Here is a 12,442-nt window from a genome sequence, read left to right on the forward strand (position 1 = left end):
ACATTGAAGAATATTTGAAGATAAAGGCCAAGCAAGCAGAGGATATCTCGAAAAGAAACACACAAGGGAAATCTGACAAAGAAGTATCAAGATACTACCAATATCTGCTCACACAAGTCAGTTCCCTAGAACGTTTTGCTAAAAATGTCAGTCCACAAATATCAGAAAGAGCAGCTGAAACTTTGAAGAAAGACTACATTGAAAGCATTATGTTTTACAAGAAATACAAAGGAGAGAGACACATGTACAAAGAGTGGACTGTTCCAGAGCTTGAAGCTGAAGCAGCCAGAATTCAAGATATGATAAAAAGGAAAGTCACTCACACTCCTCCTGATTGGGCAAAGTTCAAAAGGAATGTACCTGAAAAGCAGTTGGAACTAAAGAGAATGAAAGAAGAACTGGTTGTTGCTGAATTTGGCACCAAAAGACAAGTTGCTAGATGGAAAGAAGATTTGGTCAGGTCAACCTACAAAAGGTTGGAGGAATTAAGAAAGAAAGATCCAAAAATTCCTCAAAAACCTGACTACCCTAAAGCAGCGGTTTCAAAAGGACCATCAAAGCTGCAAATCAGGAGATCCACTGCTCCAGCTGATAATGCCATCTACAAAAGAAGGACACAAAGCCAGTTAGGAGCTGAAACTGTTCAAGAAATTCTTGCTGGAAATGTTGTTTTAAAAGAAGGCTTGTTAAGAACGTTAAAAGAAGAACTTGAACAGGAAAACTCTGCTACCACTGCTCAGCCAGTGATGAACAGGCCAGCCTCACCAAATACTTCTGCAAATAAACATCTCCCAAGAAACTCACCAGGCTCAAAAATACAAAAGTGGGCAACTGACAAACAGACCTGCGTATTGACTTTGCTCAGGTCTGGTGGAGAAGTGGAGAAAATATCAAGGGAACAAGCTCTTGGCCTGAGTCTTGAAGATTTGCAGGATCTCCTTGATCTTCCACTTAGCAGGGATGATGAAGATACAGATGCCCTTGACTTTGAATTACAATTTAAAGGTCAGATAAAGGAGCTGTTAATGAGGCAATAAAATATCCACAAATAATGAAGGGTTTTGGCATTATCTGTTCCAGGGGGAGATTGTTGGGATTGAACCCTATCAGTGGAAGAGATAATTAAAGCCAAAACTGGATCAGAACAGTGGATTCTAAATAAGTAGATGCTGATATACAAATCTCTCCCCTTGAAAGTGATTACAACTACTGATGACCTCCTATCTGCTGATCTTGCTAAACTGCTGACCCATAACTGCTGTTCAACTAAAGATCTGATGGAAGACTAAAGTCCTGCTGATTCAATCGACTGCCTTGAGTCAAGCACTGCTGATCCGGACAAGTGCTGCTGGGTTCACAGCAGTAGAAGGTTGCAGCAGCTGTTCTAAAGTCTGTTTTGTAATAGAGTGTATTAGCAGTAGTTAACACAAGCAGTGTCTGTATAGATCAGAGGTTAGAGTTTGTTAGGAGGTTAGATGTCACTTTCATGGTGACGTCAGCAAAGATGCTCAGTAGTTTGCAAGTGCCTATAAATAGTTCAGTACTTTGTACTGTTCTATTAGCTCTTTACATCATTCGTCTTCTTTGCACGAACAAACTACTGAGCTCGGGCTGAGGGGGAGTTTGCATTCATACATATATCTTTGTAATCGTTGTTAAAATTAAATTCAATCATTCGGTTCATTGTGTAAAAGATGTTTGATTAAAGTATTACTCTCATTTGATTGTATGCAAAGTTTGTTTTCATTTTAATTCCGCTGCACAACTCATCCATCTTCATCTTAACTTCAAACACAAAATACAATCAAAAAGAAACTCAGATCCAACACGAAGCATAGGCTATAACTTTTTGTTGCTGCATCAACACGCAGCCCAAACCTTGACGCGAAGCGTCGCAATATACCACGAAGTCGTCCGTGCCTTCGGGTAGAGATAAGATCGGTGCGTCACAAAGTATGTTCTTCAACAATTGGAATGCTTCTTCTTGTTTGTCTCCCCAATCAAACTTCTTGTCTTTTTGCGTAAGGGAGGTCAACGGTTGAGCGATTTTTGACAAATCCTCAATAAACCTTCGATAATAGCCAGCCAAGCCTAGGAACTGTCGAATCTCGGTTGGTGTCTTTGGAGACTCCCAATTTTTGATTGCCTCGATCTTTGTGGGATCCACATGGATTCCATTTCCATTTACCACATGTCACACCCTGGCTTTGCGGAAGTGTGGTTAATTTGGTGTGACTTCTTAATACCATAGCTTAATCATAACAAAGCTATATGAATTTAAAAATATGCAAGATCATCCATTAAGTTTAAAACCGAAAATACCGTAACATTGTTTTAACGGGAAACACCCTAACAACCATAATTTTGTTCAACAAACAATGCAAACTCAAACATATCATAAACACAGTTTAAGGACTGTGACTTGTCCAGGAAAGAGTCACACTCCCTAAACCCCGGATGACCTCGGAAACTAGTGCAGCGGGAAAACGCGCCATACCGTGCCAGATCTTTTAATTCCCTGAAATACATGTAAGTTGAAAAATCAACAATAATGTTGAGCGAGTTCATGTGTAAGTGAGTAAATAAACCTTTGTATTTATCAAAACCCTGGTATGTAGCAAATAAGGAAAAAGAGATCACCAATGGTTTGCAAGGCCATTGATACGTGTGAAGTGCAAGTAGGAAGACTCAACCCTTGCGATTTTGCGTCGGGGCACAAAGTCACCCCGAGGTCCGTTATGCTGGACCTGGGGTTGGGCTCGCTACACCCAGATAGATCTACCGCTTACGTCCCTCGGTCCTACAATGAGGATTAATGGCCTCCAGTTCCCGCCTACCCACTCACATGATCTAAGTAGTAACCCTCCTTACGCTAACCATACCATGTAAAAAGTATTCGTAATCATAGTAACATGTATTTCACCCCCGCAGTTTAGAAAACTGAAAAGAGTTAAGAGAAAAGGGGGACATGAACTCACAGTCGGTGCGTCTCTACCAAGTACTCCAAATCAGGCAGCTGTGCAACGACCTACATGTGCTAATTCTATTAGACGGACGGTCGTGCCTTAGCTTTATAGTTTAAGTTTTTGGGAAATAGTTAGACAACTATTTCGGGTTTACTTTTCGTATGTACTTGGTAGTTAATCTCCTTCCCAAGGATGGGGGATTTAATACATGTGCGTTTGAATTATATCATTAAGTCTCACTTAATACATTTTTACTTCTAATTCCAAAATATAAATATTTTTCTCAAAAATATTATATTTTCACTTCACATAATACTTCCAAAAATAATACGTTGACAAAATACGCGTTCATGAATATTTCCGTATAATGCGTAAGTTACGTTTTAGTGATTAAGTGGTAATAATAATTACCGGTGTAACTTATATGTTTGTCGTGTAAGCATTTGTATTATTTTGGATCTGTCGTCGTTCGAAATATTATTTTTATTCTAAAAATAATATTTATGTATTTTCACAAAATAATCATAAACAGTGTGGTGAAAATATATTTACCAAATATATGCTTATCACGTTTAGTTTTGTGAAAATCCCACCTCTGATTATTTAGTAAATAAAGTCATGGCGAAATTTATATTTCGAAAACATGTCAAAAATCATTCTAACACTTGTAGTGAAAGTAATTCTAAGTGTTAGGTTTTTAGAAAAATTTCGCCAGAGTTTCCTCTGTAACTGGAGGTGGCCACGCTTTCAAGCGTATCATTTTCTTTTACAAAATCAATTTCAACAATCTCTTTATTCAATCAACAATTTCCGACACATTAAACTAGTCGACAAGTATGTAAATCGCATAATCGCATGATCTTGTAGTTTTTCCGAAAACTATAGTGTAAATCCCATTATATTTTGTGGATCTTTATATAAGGTAATTTGATCTCGTAAAAACCTCGTTTTTAGAGTAAATCCATCTTTACAACTTCTCGTCATCTTTTACAAAGATTGTTATTTTGTCGAAACTTTTCATTTCACAAGTGTTTACACACTTGTGGTTTATAAAAATCATGCTTGTTAATGTAAGATCTATTTTTAGAAAACATGACTTCTGTGATATGTGGTTCTTTGAAAATACCACCCGCAGGTACGTAGATCTGCTAGTTTTAGATACAATTTTACAAGTAAAAATACTTTTACACAAGTTCATGCTTCGCGTGTGGTAGAGTTTCACCTTTTAACCCTTGTTCTATTCAAAGCAAGCTTATGTCAAGATCCATGGCCTTAACCAAACCGGGTTAAATGATGATCCGAGCTACCACATCATAGATCGGGCCTAAATAATCACAACTTTTAATTACTACAACTTTTACACAACTTATATGCTTTTAACCAACAATACTTGTAATTTTAGTGGACTTTAATGCTTCAAAATGCAAGATTCCGAGTTTTAATCATCATATATCTTATTAACCACCTTAGATTAGTTCGAGTACGAGTTTTAAGCATTATACCTCTAGCTCGAGGCTAGGGGAGAATCTACGCGAAAAAGAGGTGGATAAAAGCTAGGTAGAGAGGTCCTTCGTCTTCCGTTTGCTCCAAGACTCCTAATGCGTGACCCGTAACACTTGTGTATGCTTAGAATGGAAGGATCAAGAACCGAAAATGGATGTAGAGGGGGAGGGGTGTTCGGCCGAGAGTATGGAGGGCAAGAGAGGAGAGAGTTTGTGGTGAATGTGGAGTGTTTAGTCTCTAGTGTTTAGGCCATTACTTATAGACTAATCACAAGTTCTTGATCCATTGGTCCATGTGTTGTTTAGATACTAAACATTTCTAATTAAAATAATCAAACTTGTACAAGTGTGTCCCCCCCTACATGGGGACGGTTACAATGGGGGGGGGGTACCTGTGACAACTCGAAATCTAGAACCTTTCATTGTAACTTGCTTGTACGATATGTGACTAGTTAAAATGATAACGTGAACCTTTTTATGTGATAAGTGCTTTGTTATGTGTGTATTGTATACATTTGTGTACGTGTTATATGTGAACCGAGAACCCGACACGAAACAACAAAGAACCCGAACTCGAGACCAAGAGGTCTCGAGTGACTAGTAATCGGTTTTGGGCTTTGGGCCGAGAACCTTTGGCCGGTTGGGCCTTTGGGCCGTAACCCCCACTCGAAACCCACTAAGGGTGCACACATTTGGAACTTGACTATAAATACACCACCCCTAGTTACTTGTTACCACTTTGTTGAACATTAGAACACACACACACTTTTATCTTCTCTCCCACTAGAACTCTAGCACACAAACACATCTCTAAGACTCTCGGATCCACTCGGTTGACACAAGAAACTCTCGGATTTGGACTTTGGATCAGCACACACACACACATCACCAACCGGTTAGTATTTTTATGGTTAATCTTGTTGTGCTTGTGATGTATGATAAAATGCATGAAATGATGTTTATTGTTAGTATTTCTTGATGATCATTGTTGAATGCTTAGTGATAGTATGTTCATATTATGCTTGTGCTTAAATAGATGCATGAATGAGATGATGTCTTATGTATGTTAAAAAGTTTAGTGTTGGAATGTGTTCATGTGCTAAATAGAGTTTAAACTACTAGATTTGATGATTCATGAAATCGGTTTACTTATGTCATGAAATCGGCTAAGGAGTATGTTTGTCATGTTAGGATGCATGCTAGTAAATTGCATCTTGATGGTTGTTCATAGTTTTGATTGAATAAAGGTTGAATACTTGATGAATATGGGTTTGAATGTGTGAAGAACACTTTAAATGATAGTTGAAGATTGAAAACCCTTGTGATTTTGATCCATCTTTGACCAATAACCTGATTAGGAAAACTGTTAGTGGAATGCTATTGGTTATTTCCGGATTTGGGCCTGATTATATTGTACCACTAATCTGACTACATCTGCATCAACACGTGAACTTGAAAACGACTGCTACCGACTCGCAATCACCTGGTTGCGACTCGCAACCACAGCGTGATGACTCGAGACCACGCGGTTGCGACTCGCAACCATAGCAGGACAAGCCGAGACCACAGGTTACGAGTCCCGTTGCGACTCGAGACCTCAGCATGATGAACCGAGACCACGGTTGCGACACCGGTTGCGACTCGCAACCATCCATGATCAACACACAGCATGACTCGAGACCATGCTTGCGAGTCCGGTTGCGACTCGAGACCACACTTTTTGGACCTTAGTTAATGGGCCAGACTGATGGGCTTCTGTGTTAACTGCTTTTACGTGTTTGGGCCTAAGTAGTTGGGCTGAACCTGTGAACCGTATGTGCTACTGTTGACTGTTAACTGTTACTGCTAAACGTGCTTGCCAAACGTGTTGAACATTTGTGCACTACTTGGTTCGAATCTGATTATACGTAATAACCGTGTTAGGACGTTATTGACTACTTGCGACTTGATTGACTTTCTGTGATTAACTGCCGAGCAAACCAAGGTGAGTTCACACCCTTTACAAAGCATGGGATTCCCTGGGTTGGGAACGGGGTTAAGGAACGTGGTTCCTCGTCTACCTTGGGTAGGACGTCAGTGGTTCAGGAATGTGATTCCTCGTCCGGATGGACGGATAAACGTACTAGACTAAAACTCTATCACGAAGTCCCTCCTTTTTTGTATCGACTAATCGCCGGGCCAATGGCGAGCGGGTCATTAGTTAGATAGCGCTATTTAGGTCTGACAAGCCTCACACCGTGCCGCAGAGGGCGGGCGTGAACTAATGGATCTGGGGCACGTCAATGATGATAGACATTGATGTTTTTCAGGGCACATAAACATGACTACAGTCAGCAATCGATACGGTAACGAGTCTAGTATACACATGGGGTAGCCCCCACGGCTGGAGAGCCAGATGATGTACATGGGGTAGCCCCCACGGCCGAAATGCCTGATAACTACATGGGGTAGCCCCCATGGCCGGAGTGCCGGAGTAACTGGGAACGAACATGTCACGTTTTTAAACTATGGGGTAACCCCCACGGCAGAACGCCAGATAAAGTAAACTGTTTTCGAAACAACTAAAACGAACGCCCACCCGTGAACTCACTCAACTAGTTGTTGACTCGTTACTACATGCTTTGCAGGACCATAGGTACTCATCTGGAGCTTGCATGGAGGAGGATCGTTGTGGGACAGGGATTGCTACAAGACTATGTTAAACTTGAAACTTTTGAAACTTATGTAATAACTTTAAACTTATGCTTCCGCTTGCAACTTAAACTTATTTGTTTTGGAACACCAATCGTGATGGTTAAACTTTTATAACTACTTATATGCTTGTTCAGTATGATTGGTGGCTGGATCCTGGTCAGTCACGCCTCCAAGCGGTAGTACTCCGCAGGTGGGATTTTGGGGGTGTGACAGATTGGTATCAGAGCCATTGGTTATAGTGAACTTGGTTTTGATAAAGGAGAAACGTTTTTGTTAAAACCAGACTATAACCAGTTTAGTGCTCAACGGTCCACAACGACACTTCGCTCCTCATGCAAGGCTCGACGTTCTAGGTAATATGATGTATGTATATTGCCTACTTGTTAGTTACGTAGTACATTGCTCATGGTATGCTAGATTAGTATAGCTACTGTTGTTTGAACACATGCGTACTTACTCTGTCCTACTATCGTGCTTTCGCAAACCTCTCTTACACGTATTACTCTTATTATGAAGAACCATGTCTGGACGCGTTAACATGACACAAGCCCAGTTGACGGCTTTGATCAACGAGCGAGTTGCCGCAGCGCTTGCAGCTGCACACGCAGGAGATATATCCTGCAGTCCGAAATTGTTCTAGGATCATTTGGATCCTACTCTCGTGAACCAACCTTTGTGTTAAACTCTGTCTTTTCTTTCACCTACCTTAGGTCAGTATGCTCAGGCACCGGTGTGCACTTTTAAGACCTTTATGGACTGTCGACCCACTACTTTTAGCGGCACTGAAGGAGCAGTAGGTCTCCTACACTGGTTTGAGAAACTGGAGTCTGTGTTCGAAATGTGTGAATGCCCTGAAGCGCGCAGGGTGAAGTATGCTACTGGTACTCTTGAGGGTTTGGCTCTCACATGGTGGAATGCTCAAGTGCAGATGTTAGGGTTGGTTGCTGCCAACGCCACCCCATGGGAAAACTTCAAGGAAATGATCAGGGAGGAATACTGCAGTCGTGACGACATTCACAAACTGGAAGATGAGTTCTACAATCTTAAGATGTCGGGATCAGAAATTGAGGCATACACTAAGAGATCGCATGAGCTTGCCTTGTTGTGTCCTACTATGGTGGATCCTCCCTACAAGCGAATTGAACTCTACCTCAAGGGCTTGGTGCCAGAGATCCAAAGTCATGTGACTTCAGCGAGGTTGACTACTATCCAGCAGGTTGTACAGTTGGCTCACCGTCTCACTGACCAAGCGGTGGAGCAGAACAAGTTACCGAAGCGTATAGGTGCTGCAACTACTTCTGGTGCTTCTAGTGGGGATAAACGGAAATGGGATGGAACTTCAAGCAGGGGTTCAACATCAGTGCAAACTCAGTCTCAGCAGAGAAAGACGGATGATCACAAGAGCCCCGGTCAGCAGTCATCTAGTGGTCAAAGTCATGGTGGATACAAGGGGAATCACCCCAAGTGCAATCGTTGTAGCCTACACCACAGTGGGCCATGCACCAGGGGCAACTGTCATCGATGCAACAAGCCTGGTCATGTTGCAAAGGATTGCAGGAGCGCATATCCTGCCAATCAGAATCGTCAGCAACCTCAGCAAAACCAGCGACAGCAGCAGGGTAACAACAAAGGGTGCTTTCAGTGTGGAGCTGAAGGCCACTTCAAGAAAGATTGTCCCCAACTGAACCAGAACAACAACAATCAGGGGAATGGTAACAATGGGAACAACAACAACAATGGTGCTAGGGGACGAGTGTTCGTGATTGGTCAAGGTGAAGCAAGGAATGATCCCAACGTGGTGACGGGTAAGTTCCTTCTCGACGACTTTTATGTTACAGCCTTATTTGATTCGGGTGCCGATACTAGCTATGTGTCACTAGAAGTTAGTAAGATGCTTAAGCGTATTCCTACACCCCTGAGCGACAAGCACACTGTAGAGCTAGCTAATGGTAAGAGTTTGGAAGCCTCACACGTAGTCAAGGGTTGTCAGCTTATTCTCGATAACCAGACCTTCTCTATCGATCTTATTCCTATTGTCTTGGGTAGTTTCGACGTTGTCATTGGGATGGATTGGTTATCCCAACACCGAGCAGAGATTCTTTGCAACGAGAAGATCGTTCGTATTCCTGGTTTAGGTAGTGAACCTCTCATGATTCGTGGCGACAAGAGAAGTGCTGTTGAGAACATCATCTCTCTTCTTAAGGCCCAGAAATGCTTACGAAAGGGCCACACTGCGATTTTGGCTCTAGTTACTGACACCACAGAGAAGGAGAAGAAGTTAGAAGATTTTCCGGTTGTGCGCGACTATCCTGAGGTATTCCCTGAGGAATTACCTGGTCTTCCGCCCCATCGCCAAGTCGAGTTTCAGATTGATCTAGCTCCTGGAGCCGCGCCTGTAGCCCGTGCACCTTATCGTTTAGCGCCATCAGAGTTGGAAGAACTCTCCACGCAACTACAAGAACTCTTGGATAAGGGTTTTATTCGTCCTAGCTCATCGCCTTGGGGAGCTCCAGTGTTATTTGTGAAGAAGAAGGATGGTACCTTCAGAATGTGTATCGACTATCGCGAACTCAACAAGGTGACTGTGAAGAATCGTTATCCTCTACCGCGTATTGACGACTTGTTCGACCAGTTGCAGGGGTCGAGCTACTATTCGAAGATCGATTTGAGATCGGGATATCACCAGCTGAGAGTTCGGGAAGAGGATGTCTCTAAGACGGCCTTTAGGACTCGATATGGGCACTATGAGTTTCTGGTCATGCCGTTTGGGCTGACGAACGCACCGGCAGTTTTTATGGATTTGATGAATCGAGTGTGCAAACCGTACCTGGACAAGTTTGTTATAGTCTTCATCGACGACATCCTGATCTATTCTAAGAGCAAAGAAGAGCATGAACAGCATCTACGACTTATTTTGGAACTCCTCCGGAAGGAACAGCTTTACGCAAAGTTCACGAAGTGCGACTTCTGGCTTCGTGAAGTCCATTTCCTAGGGCATGTGGTGAACAAGGATGGGATTCACGTTGATCCATCCAAGGTGGAATCTATTAAGAACTGGCCTGCGCCTCGCACACCGAAGGAAATTCGCCAATTTTTGGGATTGGCAGGTTATTACAGGAGATTCATTAAGGATTTCTCTAAGATCGCGCAGCCTCTCACTTTGTTAACACAGAAAGGCGTTGTTTATCATTGGGGAAATGCACAAGAGTTAGCTTTTCAGCATCTAAAGGATAGACTTTGTAGTGCACCTATCCTTTCACTGCCAGAGGGCACAGAAGATTTTGTGGTTTACTGTGATGCATCAATTCAAGGTCTTGGTTGTGTATTGATGCAACGAGATAAAGTCATAGCTTACGCCTCACGACAACTTAAAGTTCACGAGAAGAACTACACGACACATGATTTAGAGTTGGGAGCTGTTGTTTTCGCACTTAAGTTATGGCGGCATTACCTGTACGGAACCAAGTGCGCAATCTACACCGACCACAGAAGTTTAGAACACATATCCAAGCAGAAGGAACTGAATATGCGGCAGCGACGATGGGTCGAGCTGCTGAATGATTACGAGTGCTCTATCAGGTATCACCCGGGCAAGGCCAATGTAGTGGCGGACGCCCTCAGTCGGAAGGACACTACGCCTAAGCGTGTAAGAGCTTTACAACTCACGATACATTCTAGTCTACCTTCGCAAATACGAGCTGCTCAGATAGAAGCACTGAAACCAGAGAACATTAGAGCTGAAGCTCTACGCGGGTCAAGGCAACGTTTAGAACAGAAGGAAGACGGTGCTTATTATGTAACAGGACGCATTTGGGTCCCGCACTATGGCGATTTACGAGAACTTGTGATGGATGAAGCACACAAATCTCGCTACTCGGTACACCCTGGTTCGGACAAGATGTACCACGATATTAAAACCACGTATTGGTGGCCTAGCATGAAGGCCCACATAGCAACTTACGTCAGCAAGTGTTTGACTTGTGCGCGAGTCAAGACAGAATATCAGAAACCTTCAGGCCTACTTCAGCAACCAGAGATACCACAATGGAAATGGGAGCAAATTTCCATGGATTTCGTTACTGGCCTACCTAGATCACAGCGCGGAAACGATACTATATGGGTGATCGTGGACCGACTCACGAAATCCGCGCATTTCTTGGCAATCAAGGAAACGGATAAGTTCTCCACTCTGGCAGAAATATACCTCAAGGAAGTTGTTTCGAGGCACGGGGTGCCCACTTCTATTATCTCTGATCGAGATGCACGTTTTACTTCGGAACTGTGGCAGGCAATGCACAAGTCTTTTGGCTCACGTCTAGATATGAGCACAGCGTATCACCCACAGACGGACGGGCAGTCCGAGCGCACTATCCAGACATTAGAAGACATGCTTCGCGCTTGTGTAATCGACTTTGGCAACAGCTGGGAAAGGCATCTGCCACTCGTGGAATTTTCATATAATAACAGCTACCACACCAGCATTAAAGCTGCTCCGTTTGAGGCATTGTACGGACGTAAATGCCGGTCACCCCTCTGTTGGGCAGAGGTGGGGGATAGTCAGATCACTGGTCCAGAACACGTGGTAGACACTACTGAGCGGATTGCTCAAATACGACAACGCATGGCGGCCGCTCGTGACCGTCAGAAGGCATACGCCGATAAGGGCAGGAAACCACTTGAGCTCCAGGTTGGGGAGCGGGTATTACTCAAAGTTTCACCCTGGAAGGGTGTGGTTCGTTTTGGTAAACGCGGCAAACTCAACCCACGATACGTTGGACCTTTCGAAATTCTTGAGAAAATAGGCAAGGTGGCCTACAGACTGAAATTACCAGCAGAACTCGGTGCAGTTCACAACGTTTTCCATGTGTCAAATCTGAAGAAGTGTCTGTCAGATGAGACGCACGTAGTTCCTCTGAAGGAACTCACGATCGACGAACAGTTGAAATTCGTCGAAGAACCTGTCGAGATCACGGACCGGGATGTTAAGGTCCTCAAGAGCACTAGAATACCTCTTGTTCGAGTTCGTTGGAACTCACGTCGCGGCCCAGAGTTTACCTGGGAGCGCGAAGATCGGATGAAACAAAAGTATCCCCAACTGTTTGAGAACAGTACAAACGCTACTGAGGCTGAAGCTACGGAATTTCGGGACGAAATTCCAGATCAACGGGGGGTGGATGTGACACCCCAGGAAAACCGGGAAAACCTTGCAACTTGACTAGCTTCCTCAGTGAGTGCCATCAAATTTCGGGACGAAATTTCTTTCAACTTGGGGATGATGTG

The sequence above is a fragment of the Helianthus annuus genome, chromosome 6 (assembly GCF_002127325.2).
Source record: "Helianthus annuus cultivar XRQ/B chromosome 6, HanXRQr2.0-SUNRISE, whole genome shotgun sequence".
Lineage (NCBI taxonomy): Eukaryota > Viridiplantae > Streptophyta > Magnoliopsida > Asterales > Asteraceae > Helianthus > Helianthus annuus.